Raw genomic sequence first — 19,834 nt, 5'->3', positions numbered from 1 at the left:
CCCCTTCCCAAGCCATATTTCCCCCATTTCCCACCTCCCAAACCCCATTCCACCCATCCTGCCCCACCTAATGCCCATCTCAACCCTCCTGATTTGAAGCCCACTTTGCTCAATTCCCTTCCAACACCATTCCACACCAAAGAGTTGTGGAATCAAGGAATTTTGGGGTGGGATTGAGTAGTTTTAAGTGGCATTTAGGTGACAGATTGAACCCTCTTGTCTCTTTCAGTGCCAAGAAAGGGAAACAAGTACACCAAATACCCCCAAAACCCCCAAATTCTCCCAATTATCTCCCTGAATCCCAGATTCCCCTGAAACACAAGTAAAAAGTGAGCCTTTAGATGTCTTTGATGAATTTCTTGATTTTTACCCCAATTTTCTCTGTTTTAAAGGGATGAAGATGAATGCAAAGAAAATTAGGGCCAAAACAAAAGAATAACCAGCCCAGTGTCTTCCCAACATGCATCACAGAGAATGTAGAGTGCAAGGTTTCTGACCAACGTGGGTCCTCCCATGGGGGATGAAGCTGGAGCAGTGCATGAAGCTCCTCCTGCAGTTGGGGCCCTCACAGGGCTGCCCTTACCAGTGACTCTGTTGGTGTTGGGTAAAGAACGAGCGGTCTGAGAAGCTCTTCCCACACTGGGGACACTCGTAGGGGCTCTCCCCAGTGTGGATGTGCCGGTGCCTGATGAGGGTAAAGTTGTGCTTGAAGCCCTTCCCACACTCAGGGCAGCGGAAGGGCCTCTCCTCTGTGTGAATGCACTGGTGCAGGAGGAGATTGGAGCTGGTCTGAAACTTCTTCCCACACTGGGGACACTCGTAGGGCCTCTCCCCAGTGTGGATGCGTTGGTGGGTGATGAGGGCGGAGCTGCAGCTGAAGCCCTTCCCACACTCCCCACACTTGTGGGGCCATTCCCCTGTGTGGATTATCTGGTGGCGGATCAGGTGGGAGCTCCGCCTGAAGCTCTTCCCACACTCCAAGCACTTGTAGGGCTTCTCCCCATCATGAAGTTGCTCATGAGCCACCAGCTCCAAGCTCTGGCTGAAGCTCTGTCCACCTTCCTGGCTCAATGCGGTTCTTTCCTTCTCAGAGCAGCCTGGGCTGGGTTTGCAGCCCCTCCTCTTGTGGGATCTCTGGAACTTTTCCTCCCCATTGTAATTCTGCACTCTGGCACCACTAAAAACAGCCTCTTCCTCGAGGTTCTGGTGCAGGGATTTGTCCTCCCTGGTCTCCATCCTCAGCTCCTTCTCTGGGGAAGGAAGGACAAGGAGAGGATGGGATTTGCCTCCGTGCCAGAGGGAAGGGGAAGGAGATCCCCCCAGTGCATCCCTGGCAGGACGGCGTTGGCAGCAGGGTTGTCCTGCAGCTGGGGGCCATGCTGGGCTGGGAGATGGAGCAGGAGAAAGGGGGAAAGGGGCACTGACTTCCTCCTCACCTGCCTGGGTATCCTGGGGCATCTTCCTCTTCCTCGCAGCCTTCTCCTCCATCAGGTGAAGGTTTGGGAATGGGAAATCCTGGTTTGGGGTAAAACAAGGTGTGAATCCTTGGATTGGGAATTCCTCCCAACCAAATCCATCTCCAGAAGTTATCTGGTGCCCATAAAAATTTCCAAAAATCAAGAGTGAATTAAAAAAAGCCACCAGGAGCATCCCATTTCCAGTCTCATCCCTCTGGGGTTCTGGTGGTCCCCTGTCTCAGGGCTGCTGGGGATCCCATGGGTCCTGGGGATCCCTCTCTCCAGGGTCCTGCTTAGGGATGCTGGGGGATTTCAGGGTCCCCCACTCCAGCCTCCCCCCAGTCCAGTCACTTGGGGGTCCTCTCTCTTCCCGCAACCCTGTCCTGGATTAGGGCAAATTTGGGAGAAAACCTCCAAAGGGGTTTTCTCTAAAAAGCAAATTCAAGCAGCCACTCCCCCAACCAGATCAGGAAAAGACTTCCTCGGAGAAAAGGGGAAAAAACCTCTTTATTTAACAGGCAAAGCATTCATCAGCACAAAAAATGAACAACATTAAACAATAAAACCTCTTGCCGCTACAAAAGAGATGACAATCTCAGAAAGTCCTTCTGTGGGCTGTAGCTCTGCTCACTCAGTCTCTAATCAGTCTCATGTCAGTCCTTCCACTGCTGGAAATGCTGCGGCCCAGGCTCAGCCTGGTGGGCCACAGGTGGGAGCTGCCAGCGGTGTTCTGGGTGTTCAGTCCAGAGCAGGTTTAAACAGCTCCAAAGAAAAAGAAAAACCATACTCCAGGGAACTTCTCTGCCTCAGAGAGTTAAAACTAACGAAAAGCAAAGGAGAGCTCTGTCCTGCTGTCTGTCAGCAGACAACTGATACCTTAGGTTTTAAGTTTTTCTGTTCTGTTTTGGTGTGCAGCTTTTAGCTTTATATTAAGTGTTACTGGGATCTTTTCACAGAGTGTTGAAGACAAAACAATCATCTTCTAGCTGGAGACTCAAGGACAATCTCTTCAAACTTCAGGCCCAAAGCATAAACAACATGAAAAGAGGAGGGCGGGCAAGCAAGCAAGGAGGATTAAACTTCATAATTTGAAGCTATTAATTGGGCAGTTAACTCCTATATGCAAATAGACTAAAACTCATAAAAATGTGAGATCTCATGACCAAGCCCTCTTTTGCTCCCATCTTGGAGCCATCCAGGAAGAGCCACAGCTGTGCCTCCGGTACTGCCAGGGTGTGGCCTTTGAAAGCATTTCAGTAAAAATCCACTTTATTCCTATCAGCTCCATCTGGCCACTGTTCCAGCTCCTTAAGGCATCACAACAGTCCAGGAGCAGGAATGTGGAGGAGTGAGTGCAGTGTATGAAAACAAACTACTGCTTCTCCCTTCTCCCCTGCGCTCTCAGAATCAAACTTAAAGGTGCAGAACTCATTTCTGGGCTAAACAGACTGATGGGGTACGAGCATCATGAAGTCACCCCAGGACACCCCTCTCAGGGTTAGGGGGTCCCGTCCCCGCCTCATCTCCGGGCTGCCGGGGGTCCCCCAGCTCCGGTATTGCCCCTTCCCCTCTCCCCGCCCCGGGGGTCCCCCGTTCCACAGCCCCGGCTCTCATGGGAATCCCCAAAACCAATGTCCCGCCCCGTCGGTACCGGGCCATCCCCACGTGGACGCCTGGAACCCTCCCGAGGGGCGATTGCGGCTCCTCTCCCCGCGAAAAAGCTCCTCTTGGGGAGCCCGGGGATATCCGGGGCTCGAGTCCGGGATCTGCCGGCTCCGAACACTCTCCAGAAAATCCTCCCTGAGACCCCTGGCTGGAGCCGGGGCGAGCTCGGCCTCCGCCCTCCCCTGCGGCTCGGGGCTGGGGGCGATGCTCCCGGGGCAGGGGGTGCTGCAGGCTCGGCGTGCGGGCGCTGCGAGCGCCGCGATTCTCCCGCTCCTGCTCCTGCTCCTCCTCTCCCTCCTCTTCCTCCCGCATTTCCTCCGCTGCCAGCCCGGACCCCCTTTCCCACCGCTCTGCCCCGCGGCCCCGCAGCACCGGCTGCTGGGTGGGGGAGCCCCCGATCGGCCCCAGGGCTGGGCAGGGGCTCGGGGACCCCCCCGGGGCGGATCCGTCCCCCTGGCCCGAGCCCCAAATTCCGCTCCGGGGCCGCGGGTCTCTGCGGGCCCGCCTGGCAACCGGTGAGTCATCGGCGAGAAATGCTCTGGTTGGCTGGAAATTGGTTAGCGCCTCTTCTGATTGGCTGGAATTCTGAAAGGCGCTGCGCCCTGCGGGTGTCCCCGAGAGCTGCGGAGTCCGGGTTGGGGCTTTTTCCTCTTCCTTTCGCTCTGAGAACATTTCTGATTTCTTTCTCTCCCTCGCTCCTTTCCATTTCTTGTTCAGTACAATCCGAGTTCGAGCAGATCGACAGGTTGCGTTCTCACGGTGTCATTTGCACCTTCACTCAGGCGTGAGAACGTCGGAGAGCCCCCCAGCCCCGAGCACCCTCAGCGGTGAGAGGGACACAGAGCCCCTGGTCCCCAGCCCTGCACAGGCATTGCCTGAGGCCAGAGGGATGGAGACCCCCCGAGCATCCCCCAGAGGGAGGGGACAGAGACCCCCTGAGCATCCCCTGGGCTGAGAGGGACAGAGACTGCCCCGAGCACCCCTGGTACAAGGTGAGAGGGAGGGAGACCCCCCAGGCATTCCCTGGGGTGAGAATGATGGAGACCCTCTGGGGAATGGCCTGGGGTGAAAAGGACAAACGCCTGGGGAATGGCCTGGGGTGACAGGGACAGGGACCCTCCCCAGCCCCTTCCAAGCATCCCCCAGGGTGAGAGGCACAGAGCGTCCCCTGGGCACCGGACAAAATAAACTTTGCAGAAATCAAACTTAACTCTGCATAAAATACTTCAATGAATATTTGCTTTTCCCACAAGTCACGTAATGAAAAGGCAAACAAATCCCAAAATTTTATAAACTGACAATAGAAGCTGTTTTGTGGCAAATCTAAATTCTATTGGTCCTGCACAGCTCCAGCTCAGCTGCTGGCAGGTTCCAATAAAAGAAAAGTGGAAATTAGGCCCAATACAGAATATGAAAAGGAAGGGGAAGCTCTGTGTAGCTGTCGCAAAGGTGACAGGGACAAAGAGAAAAATTATTCTAACATTTGACAAAGTCGCCCAGCCTGTGAAAAAGCGTGACAGGGACCGAGACCTCCCCTGGAGGGGGCAAAGTGTGACATTGTCCCCTGTGTGTGTGGCCTTCCCAGGGTGGGGGTTTTACACCTGAGCCAGTTTGGGTAAGGGGGGTGGTGTTCACCCACCCAAGCAGGGATTACCCCACTGTTTCAGGTTGCAATGCAAGATGTAACCAAATGCATGTTTTCAATCACCATCTTCATCAACTGCTATAAACAGGTGGGGTAGTGTTCTTTATGGCTTCCATGACTCATCCCTGATAATGCTCTCCAGGTGAGATACGTTCTGCTAATGGGCCATTGAGTGCCACTGCAGGACTGATAAAATTCCATCCTCCCATTGTGGGATGCTCCGCCCAGGGGGAGGATCCAAGCATTCCTACATGGATATAGGCTGAGGCTTTCAACATCAGGAGCAGCTCGCCTACTGGATTCCCAGAGGACAAGAGCTCTATAGCCACCATTGGACCTTCAGAGGAGGACCAGACCCTTCTACAGGATCACTCCTTCGACAGAATCACGTTGATCACTCCAACAGGACTGCAGCCACCATTTAATAAGACTGCTTCCACCACCCTGCCCAGCAGGGTGTCAGGTTATATCCTGACTCTGTCAGTTTAAGGCAGTGTTTCTGTATCATTGCCTTGATCCTTATTTTGTTATTGAATTGGAATTCGTGCCCGACCCAAGCGCTGCACTTGTGGCTCCAGCATTGCTTTCCAACAAAAACAGGGGAAGGCAAACCTCCTGCAGCTCATGGTATTTTAGAGTGTCTAAAACTCGCTAAGTCATTGATCTTAGAGGTGAGATGCATTTAGAACTCATGGCATGGAGAAGTAGTGCAAGATGGAAAAGGGGAAAACAGAAATAAACTGAGGAAAACATTTCAGATGATTTCTTTCTATTTTCATTTCACTTCTGGAAAGCTGTTTCAGTTTTCCAGGAATCTTCTCCATAGTCCTGTCTGCCCTTTTCAAAAACATTTCCTGGAGAATGAGGTCGAGCTCCTGTCACAAGATGTGCCACCAACTGCGGCTTCTCTTGGCTTTCCACACTGTGCCTGCAGCAGGACTATTGCAGCAAAGCAGGACAAAGGTTTGGAGAACTTGACAACTTGTCCTTTCTTTTCCTGGTGGACTGGGGAGTTGTGCTATGGGTAAGGTTTTCATTGTTCCTGTTCCAGGCTAAGAAAACAGGAGGTGGTACAAAGAATTGTTAGGGAATACAAGCCTGGCTGAATGCAGAGAAAGAATCTGCAGAGCCTGCAGCCACAAGTGGAGAGTGTTGTGATGATCATTCCAACCTGTCACTGGACATCTTGAAAATTATCTGGAATGTGAAAATGCTCTGACAGAGGGAGTTTGTTTCTGAATTCAGTGTGGATGATTCCACATCTGGTGCCTTGGTGCATAAATCAAGAGCACAATCAGTTCATGATAAGCACCAGAACAAGATGGACCTGTCAGAACAGCCAACTGAAACAATCTGAAAAGGAGAAATGCAGAGAATGACTTGGTGAATTTTGCCTGGAAGAAAGGGGAATTTTTTCTAATAATTATTAATACATTTTGGCTTTTGGTTTTCTTAGCAAGGCCATTTGCATCCCAGATTCGCCATGAAGTGAGAAGCCTGAGCTTGTGGAAGTGCCTGAAAGATGCCCTGTTCCTCTGCAGGGACATTCAGGCTTGAACAGGAGCCGGAGCCCTCTCTGGGGCAGCCTCCTCCGAGCTGGAAATTGTGCCATGCTGGGAGAGGAGGAGGAGGGGGAGAAGGCTGGCGCTGTGTGGCAGGAGCAGGAGGTTTAGGCTGCAGGACATTCCATCTGCGCCGCTGCCCCGCAATGGGCGGCCGTGCCCGGGGCTCTGGGCCTGGCCCCATGTGCGCTGAGCTCCCTGGGCTGGGCTCAGGTTCCCGCTGGGACTGGGCAGAGCCTGGGCTCAAACTGGGGGCAGCAGCAGTGCAAAACACCTCTGGGCATCTCCGCTTCCTGCTGCTGGGAAGGAGAAATGAAGCGAGTTGAGAAGTTCTGATTTCTGTTTCTCCTGATGGATTTTTAAATTTAATTCCACATTATGGAGGCAAATTCTGTGACAGCCTCTGTCAGTTTATTCTATTTCAACAACGCCAGCAACAGGGCTGTGTTTGAGTTCTGCAAATGTGGCCTGTGTGGCTTTAATTCCCCTCATCTTAGTGTTCAGGGGCTGGTGGGCATTCCAGTATCTGATGATCTTTATGCCTGTGACAAAAATACTGACTTCACTGTCATGAAAGCACCGTGGGTAGAACCAACTGAAAGAGGCACTTGCATTTTTATGGATAAAGTTCAAGTGGCAAGCAGAAGAGCGCCAAGAGCAGCCATGATCTGCAATTCCCAAGGCAAAGGCACCAGCAGCCTCCTCCTGTCACCTCAGGGTGAGTAAAAGAGTGTTGAAAACAGCGCTGGAACCCGATCCTTTCTTCCTTTGAGGGCTTACTCGGGGCAACACAGGCAGGCCCTGAGCAGTCAGGGCTGTGTGTGGGTGCTGGTTGCTCTGCTCCAGAATTGAGCTGGAAAAAGCCCTTGGGAGCCGAGGCAGGAGCAGGCGGGAAGGGGCCGGTGCTGCTGCTGCTCCTGGCCGGGAGCCCCGGCTGGGCCGGGCCGGCGCCCCCTGCGCTGCGGCTGCTGCTGCTGCCAGAGCCGGGCGGGACTCGGGGACAGGGACCGGACACGGGGGAACAGCAAAGGCCTGGCGGCTGTAGGGATGGTGGCACTGGGGCCGGGGCCAGCACAGAGCTTCAGCCTACAGTTAACCCTGAGGGAAACGCCGGGGAAAGGCTCCATTTCAGCCTTTCTGCACTTGTGGCTGTGAAGGGACTGAAATGAAAGCAGAACAAGTAGGGCCCAACCTGTTCTCCTGCCTTGGGTGGAGCCCCAAGCCTGAGGCTGAGAGGGGCTGTGAGGGGCTGTGAGGGGCCATCAGTCATGAGGTGTCATGAAGGGCCTTGAGAGGCCATGAGGGGCAATGGGGAACTCAGAGATGCCTTAAGGCCCTGTGAGGGGCTGTGGGAGCCCAGGCCCCTCATGGAACCAAGGGTCCATCATGTCCCAACAGGGCCTTGTGTAACCAAATGGACCATGGTGACACTATGGAGCCTCATGGTATCACAGGTCCATTGTTACACAGCAGCCACAGCAGGAATGCAGAACCAAGGAGATCATTGTGACACTGCACAACTGTGCAAACCTGTGAGCCTACCAGGGAAAAGCCAGCAGAAATGCCCTGGAGAGACACACTGTAGGCTCTGGGCATTCCTCACAACTCAGGGCGAGGAAAGAGGCTTCCCCATGGTGCTCTGCAGCACTATGTTAATTTGTCCCAGTTCTGTACTCTCCCTTGGCCTTCTCTACCCCTTTAACTCTTATATGTTCATGTTCTGGTGAGTTCTCCCTTCCCTGTTTCCCACTGCTGTGTAACCCTACCCATCCACACTGGCATTTACTATTGGTCCCTTCCATGTGTACCGCCCCTGAACCCTCAGAGCATTGGATCCCCGGTGCTCTACTCTGCACCCTCTTTCCCTGTATTTGTACCCTGGACTCTCCTTTGTTTTTGTCTTTGGCCCCTGGACACTTTCAGCATTTCTCTGTGTGTGTGTGTCTGTGTGTATGTGTGTCTGTGTGTGTGTCTGTCTGTGTCTATGTGCTGGTGCTCTCGTGGTTCCTACCCATTGGCACAAGAAACTCTGGGGGAAGGTTGTGTGCAGACCACCTCAGACTGTAACAAAAACTCCCTTTTTTCATTTACTTTGTGGTGGGAATGAACCATTCTGTCTAATAATGATCAGAAAAAATCAGAGCTGTATTTATATAAATTTATCTGGTATTCAATCATTAACCCTGGGGGGAAAATTGCATTAAAGTTCAATTCCACGTGTCTAATCTTTAACACCTTTGACAAAGTCTGGAGATGGGATTGGATGCAACTGCTCCCAGTCTCCTCTCTTAGAAGGAATTTTAGAAGTCTAGGGGCCCCGCAGGGGTTTGAGGATCCATGGTGCCTGCAGTATGTAATTTCTCCATCTCATGTCTCAGCAGGAGTTTCTCCAAAAAAGAAATAAAGGTTTTGCCTGAAGCTCCCACTGTGTCCATGACAGGAACCCCTGTGAGTTTCTGGGACACCCCAGCTCTTTGGCAGCCTGGAGACTCCTGGGATGTCACCGTGGAGCCCCCGTGAGCGCCTGTGACAGATCGATGCCTTTGCATCACAAGGTCCCCTGGGATGTCACCATGGAATGGCTGTGACTGCCTCTGACCACAAGGCTCTTTACCATCCCCAGAAAGCCCAGGGAGGTCTCCATGGAGCCCCTGTCTGTGCCTGTGACATTCCAGCTCTGGAAGAGCCTGGAGACTCTTGGAAAGTCCCCACAGAACCCCTCTGAGTGCCTGTGACAAATGTGATCCTTAGCAGGCAACCATCACCAGGACCCTGTTGTTATGGTCAGTTTCCATGGCAACCATCCCCAGCCCCCTGTTGCTATGATCAGTTTCCATGGCAACCATCCTCAGCCCCCTGTTGCTATGATCAGTTTCCGTGGCAACCATCCCCAGCCCCCTGTTGCTATGGTCAGTCCCTTGGCAGCTCCATGGAGACCCCATGCCAGGGGTGGTTGCCATGGACACCAGCTCAGGCCTGCAGCCACAGCCCGTTGCCATGGCAACCATTGGCAGCCCCATCCCCAGGCTCATGGGATCCCAGAACCACAGAATTGGCTGAGCTGGGAGGGACCCATCAGGATCCTCCAGTCCAACTGCTTGCCCTGCACAGGACACCCCAACAATGCCAGCCTGGGCCTGGCAGCGCTGTCCAAACACTGCTGCAGCTCAGAGAGCCCTGGAGCTGGGACCCTTCCCTGGGGAGCCTGGGCAGGGCCCCAGCAGCCTCTGGGCAAAAACCTTTTCCTGATATCCAACCTGAGCCTGCCCCGACTCAGCTGCAGCCGTTCCCTCCACTCCTGTCCCTGGGCACCAGAGGGAAGAGGTTCCCACAGCCCCAGCCAGGGACCCGCTCCCAAGGCTGTTGCCGTGGCCACCAGGGCTGGGACCAGCTGGGATGCCTGGTTTCCAGGGGCCAGGGTTCAGGAATGGGATTCCCCAATTTCCTGCTACCGCTAAAACCACGCTGCCCTCGCTGCCCTCCCACCTCCCATGGAAACCACAAAGGCAAAGATCCCGGTCTGGGATAAGAACAATTTTTTGGGAACAACAATGATATAAGGAACGAATGGAACAGAAACAATATTGATAACAGAGTGTATAAATAAAACTGTTTACAGGGAAAACTAAAACACAACTTACTGGGTCTGCCTTGCCACGTATTTCCTCCTGCCTGGAAAGCACACCCTTCTCCTCAGGGACAGAGAGAGAGAGAGAGAGAGTGTCCCTTTCCTGTCCCTGGCAATTCTCTGAGGTGGGAGTGAATGTAATGACACAGTCATGGCAAGACCCTCATGTTCTTCCATCCCACATCATGTCATTGGCAGAGGCAGGAAAAGGGACAGGTGTCTTCCTAGCATGGATCCGAAGGAAAAATGGATCACCAGGGCTCTTCCCAACATGGATCCTCCAACTATGGATGAAGTTGGGGCAGTGCACAAAAGTCCTCCTGCATTGGGGCATTGGCAGAGCTTCCCTTCCAGGTGCCTCCGTTGGTGTCTGGTTAAGACAGAGATCTGGGTGAAGCTTTTCCCACTCTGGGGACACTCGTAGGGCCTCTCCCTCTCCCCAGTGTGGATGTGCCGGTGCCTGATGAGGTTGGAGTTGTGCTTGAAGCCCTTTCCGCACTCAGGGCAGCGCAAGGGCCTCTCATCCGTGTGAATCCGCTTGTGCCGGAGAAGACTGGAGCTGCTCTGAAACCTCTTCTGACACTGGGGACACTCGTAGGGCCCCTTCCCAGTGTGGATGCGTTGATGTATGACAAGGGCAGAGCTGGAGCTGAAGCCCTTCCCACATTCCCCACACTCATAAGGCCAATCCCCAGCGTGGATCCTCTGGCTGATCAGAGTGCTGCTCTGCCTGAAGCTCTTCCCACACTCGAAGCACTTGTGGAGCTTGTGCCCATCATGAAGCTGCCCCTGGACTACCAGCTCCAAGTTCTGGCTGAAGCTCTGTCCACCTTCCTGGCTCAGGGTGGGTCTTTCCTCCTCAGAGAACCCTGGGTTGGGTTTGGAGCACCTCCTCCTCATGGGGGATCTCCAGGGCTTTTCCTCCCCATTGGATTCTTTTCCCATGGAGCCACTCAAACCGGTCTCTTCCATGTAGTTCTGCTGTGGGGATTTGTCGTCCCTGATCTTGATCCTCAGCTCCTTCTCTGGTAGAGTAAGGACAAGCACAGGATGGGATTTCCCTCCGTGAAGAGGGATGGGGAAGGAGATCCCCACAGTGCATTCCCAGCAGGATGGCATTGGCAGCGGGGTTGTCCTGCATAGAAGGGATTTTCTGGGCTGGGAGATGGAGCAGGAGAGAGGGGGAAAGGGGCACTGACTTCCTCCTCACCTGCCTGGGTGTCCTGGGGCATCCTCATCTTCCTTGAGGTGTCTTCCGCCATCTGGCCGAGTTTTAGGAATGGGATATTCCAAAACAAGGGAGGAAAACAAGGGATGAGCACAATGAGCTTTGTACTGGTTTAAAGGCAAACCTGAGGAAGAGTCTAAGCCAGAATTCAAATTCAGTAACAAAATAAGGATCAAGGCAATGATACAGAAACACTGCCTTAAACTGACAGAGTCAGGATATAACCTGACACCCTGTTGTTCAGGGTGGTGGCAGCAGTCCCAGTAAATGGTGGTTGCAGTCCTGTTGGAGAGATGAACACGATTCTGTCGAAGCAGTGATCCTGTAGAAGGGTCTGGTCTTCCTCTGGAGGCCCAGTGGTGGTTCTGGAGCTCTTGTCCTCTGGCAATCCAGTAAGCAAGCTGCTCCTGGTGTAGCAAAGCGTCAGCTTATATCCAGGTAGGAATGCTTGGATCCTCCCCCTGGGTGGAGCATCCCACAATGGGAGGATGGAATTTTATCAGTCCTGCAGTGACACTCAATGGCCCATTCACAGGAGATATCTCCCCTGGAGGGCGTTATCAGGGCTGAGTCATGGAAGAGATAAAGAACACTGCCCCACCTGTTTATAACAGTTGCTGAAGGTGGGGATTGAAAACATGCATTTGGTTACATCTTGCATGGCAACCTGAAGCAGTGGGGTAATCCCTGCTCAGGGGGTGAACACCACCCCCCTTACCCAAACTGGCTCAGCTGTAAAACCCCCACCCCAAAAAGGCCACACACACAGGGGACAATGACACACTTGGCCCCCTCCAGGGGAGGTCTGTTTCACAGGCTGGGGGACTTTGCCAAATGTTAGAATAATTTTTCTCTTTGTCCCTGTCACCTTTGTGACAGCTACGCATAGCTTCCCCTTCCTTTTCATAATCCGTATTGGGCCTATTTTCCACTTTTCTTTTTTTAGAATGTGCCAGCAGCTGAGCTGGAGCTGTACAAGACCAAAGGAATTTGGATTTGCCACAAAATAGCTTCTATTATAAGCTTATAAAATTTTGGGATTTATTTGCCTTTCCATCACAAGTGACTTGTGGGAAAAATAAATTCAAGGCATTTTATCTACGGTCAATTTTGATTTCTGACAAGAAAAAACATTACTTTGTCTGGTGCCCAGGGGATGCTTGTGAAGCCTCTGTTCCTCTTGCCCTGGGAGATGCTTGGGGGGGTTTTTCCCTGTCCCTGTCACCCCAGGCCATTCCCCAGGGGGTCTCCATCATTCTCACCCCAGAGAATGCCTGGAAGGTCTCCCTCCCTCTCACCCCTGTGCCAGGGGGTACTCAGGGCAGTCTCTGTCCCTCTCAGCCCAGGGAATGCTTGGGGCTCTCTGTCCCCTCCCTCTGGGGGATGCTCAGGGGTCTCCATCCCTCTGGCCTCAGGCAATGCCTGTGCAGGGCTGGGGACCAGGGGCTCTGTGTCCCTCTCACCGCTGAGGGTGCTCGGGCCTGGGGGGGCTCTCCGACCTTCTCACACCTGGGGAGGCCGGGGGGATCTCTGTCCCTCTCAGCCCTGCTGTGACCCCACCCAAACATCATCGGGCTCAGAGGGACAGAGACACCCCCAAACCCCCAGAAGGGCTGAACCTGGGATTTGGTTTGGGGCTGAGGATTTAGGAAGGGGCTGGAATTGGGGCTGGAATTGGAGTTGGGGTTGAGATTTGGATTAGTGCTGGGATTGGGGTTAAGGCTAGACATGGGATTGGCTTTAGGGCTGGGGTTGGGGTTGGGTCTTGGGATAGATGAGTCTGAAACTGGGATGAGAATAAATACAGAACTGTGAGTGTGTCTAAATGTGGAGTGAGACTGAGACCAGGATCAGGGTTTGGGATTGAGCTCACCCAGAGCCCAATGATGTTTGGGTGGGGTCACAGCAGGGCTGAAAGGGACAGAGACCCCCCCGGCCTCCCCAGGTGTGAGAAGGTCGGAGAGCCCCCCCAGCCCCCAGCACCCTCAGCGGTGAGAGGGACACAGAGCCCCTGGTCCCCAGCCCTGCACAGGCATTGCCTGAGGCCAGAGGGATGGAGACCCCTTGAGCATCCCCCAGGGTGAGGGGACAGAGACTGCCCCGAGCATCCCCTGGGCTGAGAGGGACAGAGACTGCCCTGAGTACCCCCTGGCACAGGGGTGAGAGGGAGGGAGACCCTCCAGGCATTCTCTGGGGTGAGAATGATGAAGACCCCCTGGGGAATGGCCTGGGGTGAAAGGGACAGGGACAACCCCCCCAAACCCCTGCCAAATATCCCCCATGGCGAGAGGCACAGGGACCCCTCGAGCATACCCTGGGCACTGGACAAAATAATTTGGCAGAAATCAAACTTGACTCTGCATAAATCACTTTGATGAATATTTGGTTTTCCCACAAGTCAGATGTGATGAAAATGCAAACAAATCCCAAACATTAATAAACTGACAGTACAAACCATTTTGTGGCAATTCCAAGTTCCACTGGTTCCTGCACAGCTCCAGCTCAGCTGCTAGCACATTCTGATAAAAGTGTAAATTCAGCCCAATACAGATATCATTAAAAGGAAAGTAAACTCTGTAACTGTCACAAAGGTGAACAGGGATGAAGAGAAAAATGATTCTCACATTTCGCAAAGCACTCAAGCCTGGGAATTCAGGAGTTATTTGGGAATTTAGCTACTTGAGCTGAGCTTCTTGTAGGACTTTAGCAGCCTTGTGTTCCTCACCATGGGGTGAATGAACCTTGTCAGTCTCGCTGGTATCATTTGCTCCCTTTCCTCCTGTGATTTTAAAAAAACATTTCAAGGAAGGATGTCACAGACATTTTTTCATAAAATCCTCTCTTTTAGGATTTGTCCTTTCTGTGAAGCTGGGGCCCCAGAAGAAAAATGCAAACAATAATTATCTGCTGATTTGGAATGTAACAGGAGCATCTGTGATTGGTCTTCTGTGAGTGTTTGGATTTGCTGACCACTCACGGGAGAGTTGGTCCTTGCTTTCTGCTGGACACAGAACTTTGTTATTCATTCTCTTCTTTCTATTCTTAGCTTAGCAAGCCTCTGCAACTTTTCTCTTTATTCCTTTTAGCATAGTTATAATGTATTATATATCATATATCAATAAATCCAGCCTTCTGATCATGAACCAAGATTCTCATCCACTTCTCTCACCCTGAAGACCTTCATCAGGTCGCTGTAATAGAAGGACAACAAAATATTTTCTTTACTCTCCAGGCCCACAAAGGCGATTTACCTCATTGGTTCTCCCATAAGTCACTCAGAGAAATCTGCAGCCCAGTTTCAAAGAGTTCCTCCAGAGAGAACCACAACCTCCTCAGAGGAGGGAACCATGGTGTTGTCAAAGGAACTTGGGGTCAGAGAACAGTGCCTAAACTCACTGTGCCAAAATAATTTCACAGTCTGGTGAGTCTGGTTAAGAAAAGTGTTAGAGAGATTCCTCTGCCCCAATTAAGGTGATAATGAGACCAAACCCAAAATGAATTTTATTGAAAAGTAAATGGGATAGAAAAGGGGGGACAGGAAGGGAATGACAGGAAAAAGAGCCCTCCCCTGGGGCAGGGCAAGTGTGACATTGCCCCCTGTATGCGTGGCATTCCCAGGGTGGGGGTTTTACAGCTGAGCCAGTTTGGGTAAGGGGGGTGGTGTTCACCCCCTGAGCAGGGATTGCCCCACTGCTTCAGGTTGCCATGCAAGATGTAACCAAATGCATGTTTTCAATCACCATCTTCATCAACTGTTATAAACAGGTGGGGCAATGTTCTTTATCTCTTCCATGTCTCAGCCCTGATAACGCCCTCCAGGGGAGATATCTTCTGTGAATGGGCCATTGAGTGTCACTGCAGGACTGATAAAATTCCATCCTCCCATTGTGGGATGCTCCGCCCAGGGGGAGGATCCAAGCATTTCTACCTTGATATAAGCTGACGCTTTGCTACACCAGGAGCAGCTTTCCTACTGGATTGCCAGAGGACAAGAGCTCCAGAACCACCACTGGGCCTCCAGAGGAAGACCAGACCCTTCTACAGGATCACTGCTTCAACAGAATCACCTTCATCTCTCCAACAGGACTGTAACCACCATTTACTGGGACTGCTGGCACCACCCTGAACAACAGGGTGTCAGGTTATATCCTGACTCTGTCCGTTTAAGGCAGTGTTTCTGTATCATTGCCTTGATCTTCATTTTCTTTTAAATTGTAATTCTGGTTTAGACCCTCCCCAGGTTTGCCTTCAAACCAGTACAAAAGACAATGTGCGCACCCTTTGTTTTCTTCCCAGAACAGGATTTCCCATTCCCAAACCTTGATTGGATGGAGAAGGAGGCTGTGAGGAAGAGGAAGGACACCCAGATAGGTGAGGAGGAAGTCAGTTCCTATTTCCCCCTCTCTCCTGCTCCATCTCCCAGCCCAGCACAGCCCCTGGCTGCAGGACAACCCTGCTGCCAAAGCCATCCTGCCGGGGATGCACTGGGGGAATCTCCTTCCCCTTCCCTCTGGCATGGAGGCGAATCCCATCCTGTCCTTGTCCTTCCTTCCCCAGGGAAGGAACTGAGGATGGAGACCAGGGAGGAAAAATCTGCATGGCAGAACCTCGTGAAAGAGGCCGTTTTGAGTGATTCTAACGCACAGGAATCCAACAGGGAAGAAAAACCTCAGACATCCCCCATGAGGAGGGGCTCCAAACCCAGCCCAGGGTGCTCTGAAGAAGAAAGAGCCATCCTGAGCCAGGAAGGTGGGCAGAGCTTCAGCCAGAGTTCAGAGCTGGTGGTCCATGAGCAGCTTCATGATGGGGAGAAGCCCCACAAGTGCTTCGAGTGTGGGAAGAGCTTTAGGTGGAGCTCCCACCTGATCAGGCACCCGAGGATCCACACCAGGGAACGGCCCTACGAGTGTGGGGAGTGTGGGAAGGGCTTCAGCTACAGATCTGTCCTTGTGACCCACCAACGCATCCACACTGGGGAGAAGCCCTACGAGTGTCCCCAGTGTCAGAAGAGGTTTCCGAGCAGCTCCGGTCTCCTCCAGCACCAGCGGATTCACACAGATGAGAGGCCCTTCCTCTGCCCTGAGTGCGGGAAGGGCTTCAAGCACAACTCGGACCTCATCAAGCACCGGCGCATCCACACTGGGGAGAGGCCCTACCAATGCGCCACATGTGGGAAGAGGTTTCAGACCAGCTCCAGTCTCCTCCAGCATCAGCGGATTCACACAGATGTGAGGCCCTTCCACTGCCCTGAGTGCAGAAAGGGCTTCAAGCACAACTTCACCCTCATCATCCACCGACGCATCCACACAGGGGAGAGGCCCTACGAGTGTCCCCAGTGTGGGAAGAGCTTCACCACCAGCTCTCACTTGACCAGTCACCAACGGAGCCACCAGTAAGCGATCCCTGCAAATGCCACAAATGCAGGAACAGCTTCATCCACCACTCCAGCTTCATCCCCCATTGGAGAACCCACATTGGGAAGAACCCTGGTGATCCATGTTCCCCATGATCCATGCTGGGAAGACACCAGTCCCTTTCCCTGCCCCTACCAGTGTCATGATGTGGCATTGAAAAACATGAGGGTCTTGCCATGGCTGTGTTATTACATTCACTCCCACCTCAGAGAATTTCCAGGTGCAGAACAGGGACACTCTCTCTCTCTCTCCCTGAGAAGAAGGGTGTCCTTTCCAGACAGGGGAAATTGTGGCCAGGAAGACCCAGTGAGTTGTGTTTTAGTTTTCCCAGGAAACTGTTTCATTTATCCCTTCTGTTATCAAGATTGTTTCAGTTCTGTTTGTCCCTTAACTTGTTCCTGTTCCTAATAAATTGTTCTTATCCCAGCCCGGGATCTTTGCCTTTTGTGCTTTCCATGGGAGTCGGGAGGGCAGTGAGGGCAGCGTGGTTTTAGCGGGGGCAGGAAATTGGGGAATCCCATTCCTGAACCCCGGCGCCTGGAAACCGAGCACCCCAGCTGGTGCCAGCCCTGGTGGCCGTGAAAACAGCCTTGGGAGCGGGTCCCTGGCTGGGGCTCTGGGAACCTCTTCCCTCTGGTGCCCAGGGACAGGAGTGGAGGGAACGGCTGCAGCTGAGTCGGGGCAGGCTCCGGTTGGATGTCAGGAAAAGGTTTTTGCCCAGAGGCTGCTGGGGCCCTGCCCAGACTCCCCAGGGAAGGGTCCCAGCTCCAGGGCTCTCGGAGCTGCAGCAGCGTTTGGACAGCGCTGCCAGGCCCAGGCTGGCATTGTTGGGGTGTCCTGTGCAGGGCCAGCAGTTGGACTGGAGGATCCTGATGGGTCCCTCCCAGCTCAGCCAATTCTGTGGTTCTGGGATCCCATGAGCCTGGGGATGGGGCTGCCAATGGTTGCCATGGCAACGGGCTGTGGCTGCAGGCCTGAGCTGGTGTCCATGGCAACCACCCCTGGCATGGGGTCTCCATGGAGCTGCCAAGGGACTGACCATAGCAACAGGGGGCTGGGGATGGTTGCCATGGAAACTGACCATAGCAACAGGGAGCTGGTGATGGTTGCCATGGAAACTGACCATAGCAACAGGGGTCTGGTGATGGTTGCCACGGAAACATCCCATAGCAACAGGGGTCTGGTGATGGTTGCCATGGAAACTGACCATAGCAACAGGGGGCTGGGGATGGTTGCCATGGAAACTGACCATAGCAACAGAGGGCTGGGAATGGTTGCCATGGAAACATCCCATAGCAACAGGGGGCTGGTGATGGTTGCCACGGAAACATCCCATAGCAACAGGGGTCTGGTGATGGTTGCCACGGAAACATCCCATAGCAACAGGGGTCTGGTGATGGTTGCCATGGAAACTGACCATAGCAACAGGGGGCTGGGGATCGTTTCCTGCTTAGAATCAGATTTGTCACAGGTCCTCAGAGGGGTTCCTTGGGGACCTTCCAAGAGTCTCCAGGCTATTCCAGAGCTGGAATGTCACAGGCACAGACAGGGGCTCCATGGAGACTTCCCAGGGCTTTCTGGGGATGGTAAAGAGCCCTGTGCTCAGAGGCAGTCACAGCCATTCCATGGTGACATCCCAGGGGACCTTGGGCTGCAAAGGCACCGATCTGTCACAGGCACTCATGGGGGCTCCACAGTGACATCCCAGGAGTCCCCAGGCTGCCAAAGGGCCAGGATGTCCCAGACATTCACAGGGGTTCCTGTCATGGGCAGATATATTTATATAAATATATTTTCTCTATTATGGTAATGATTAGACAAAATTTCCTTAATCAGAAATATTCATGCCAGGATGCAAGAGACGTAAAATATATTATACAGAGCACTAGGAAATTATTTCAAAGCAACTGTATTAAGGAAAATCTGTAATTAAGCAGAGATTTATGTCACTCCCCCAGACCAATGACCATGGGCAATTCCCTTTGGCTCAGCCTGCAGCAGTGACCTTCAGGGTGTCCCCACCACTGGGAGGAATCCCCACACCCCTCAAGAAGGGAAATGTCAGGAGATGCTGCCATTAAAATTTGGGATGGGGCTTTTCTCATCTGAAGTGCTGCCCTGTCAGTCAGATGTGCCCAGGCTGGGCCAGCTCAGCAGCTCTGCAGAAGCTCTCAGTGGTGTCACTTGGTTGTTCCTTTCTCTGGGGATTTTTCCAGCTCTTCCACAGCTTCCCCTCCCTCTGAGGATGTTGAACTTTGAGATGGAGGAGTCAGGCCGGTTTCAGCATTATTCACCCCCAAAGCAGTGTGACTGCCCTCCTTCATTGCTTACTGGGGGCTTTGCAAACAGGACCTTGCTGGAGTTGTTGGAGCCCATTGCAGGCAGAGCCTCCTGCTCCAGCAGGAACTGCCTTTCCTGTGCCATCAGCAGGGCAGGTCCCACTGCAGGAAAAGCCCCAGGCCAGCCCCAGCACAGGGAAGGGCTCGGGCACAAGGGCAGAGTGCCGTGCTGGGAGCTGTGCCAGGGAGAGCCTGAGGCACCAAAGGCACCTTGGCAGCAGCAGCTGCTTGCAGGCCATGGCCAGAAGCCTCCCTTGGCAGCCCAGCCTGGTGGCCACCACTGCAGAGCTGCTGCCTCAGGGCTCATTCCTGGCTGGGCTCTGAAAAGCCACTTCTGCCCCAGGAGCCTGACTGGGAAGCCATTGGCCCCAGCACCTTGGGGACAAGATATTAATGACAAAACTCTTCATGGCAGCAGAGCCAAGGCAGGGGCAGAGGAAAGGGCAGAGCCAGGCCCAGGGGACAGGGCTACCATGGTGATGGCTTTGAGGTCACTGCCCCAGCAGCAGCCTGGCTGCCCTCAGCAGCCATTCTGGCCAGAAGCCTTGTGAGGGCACCCAGCACATCAGAGAACCCACAATGCAGGAATTCTGTCACTGGGGATGAGCGGGTTTCAATGGGAGAGGTTGCACAAAGCTCCTGCTCTTGGACAATTCCAGGGATGGGGAATCCACTTCTCTGGAAAAACAGCTGCATTTTCCTGCCACTTTCTTAATTGTAAAATATTTCCTCCTTCTAACAAATGTTATTTTGTCCCCATTCAGTTTAAAGATACTGACCCATTTTCTGTCACGGTAGGATTTAGGAGAAAATAACTAAAAATGCTATTTTTCCCTTTTCACAGACCTTGGAGAGGACTCAAAAATCTCCCAGAATGGGGTTTGGAGGCCTCATCA

This window comes from Melospiza melodia, unplaced genomic scaffold (assembly GCF_035770615.1).
Source record: "Melospiza melodia melodia isolate bMelMel2 unplaced genomic scaffold, bMelMel2.pri scaffold_37, whole genome shotgun sequence".
In the NCBI taxonomy this organism is placed as follows: Eukaryota; Metazoa; Chordata; class Aves; order Passeriformes; family Passerellidae; genus Melospiza; species Melospiza melodia.
Note: the sequence above shows the minus strand (reverse complement) of the source record.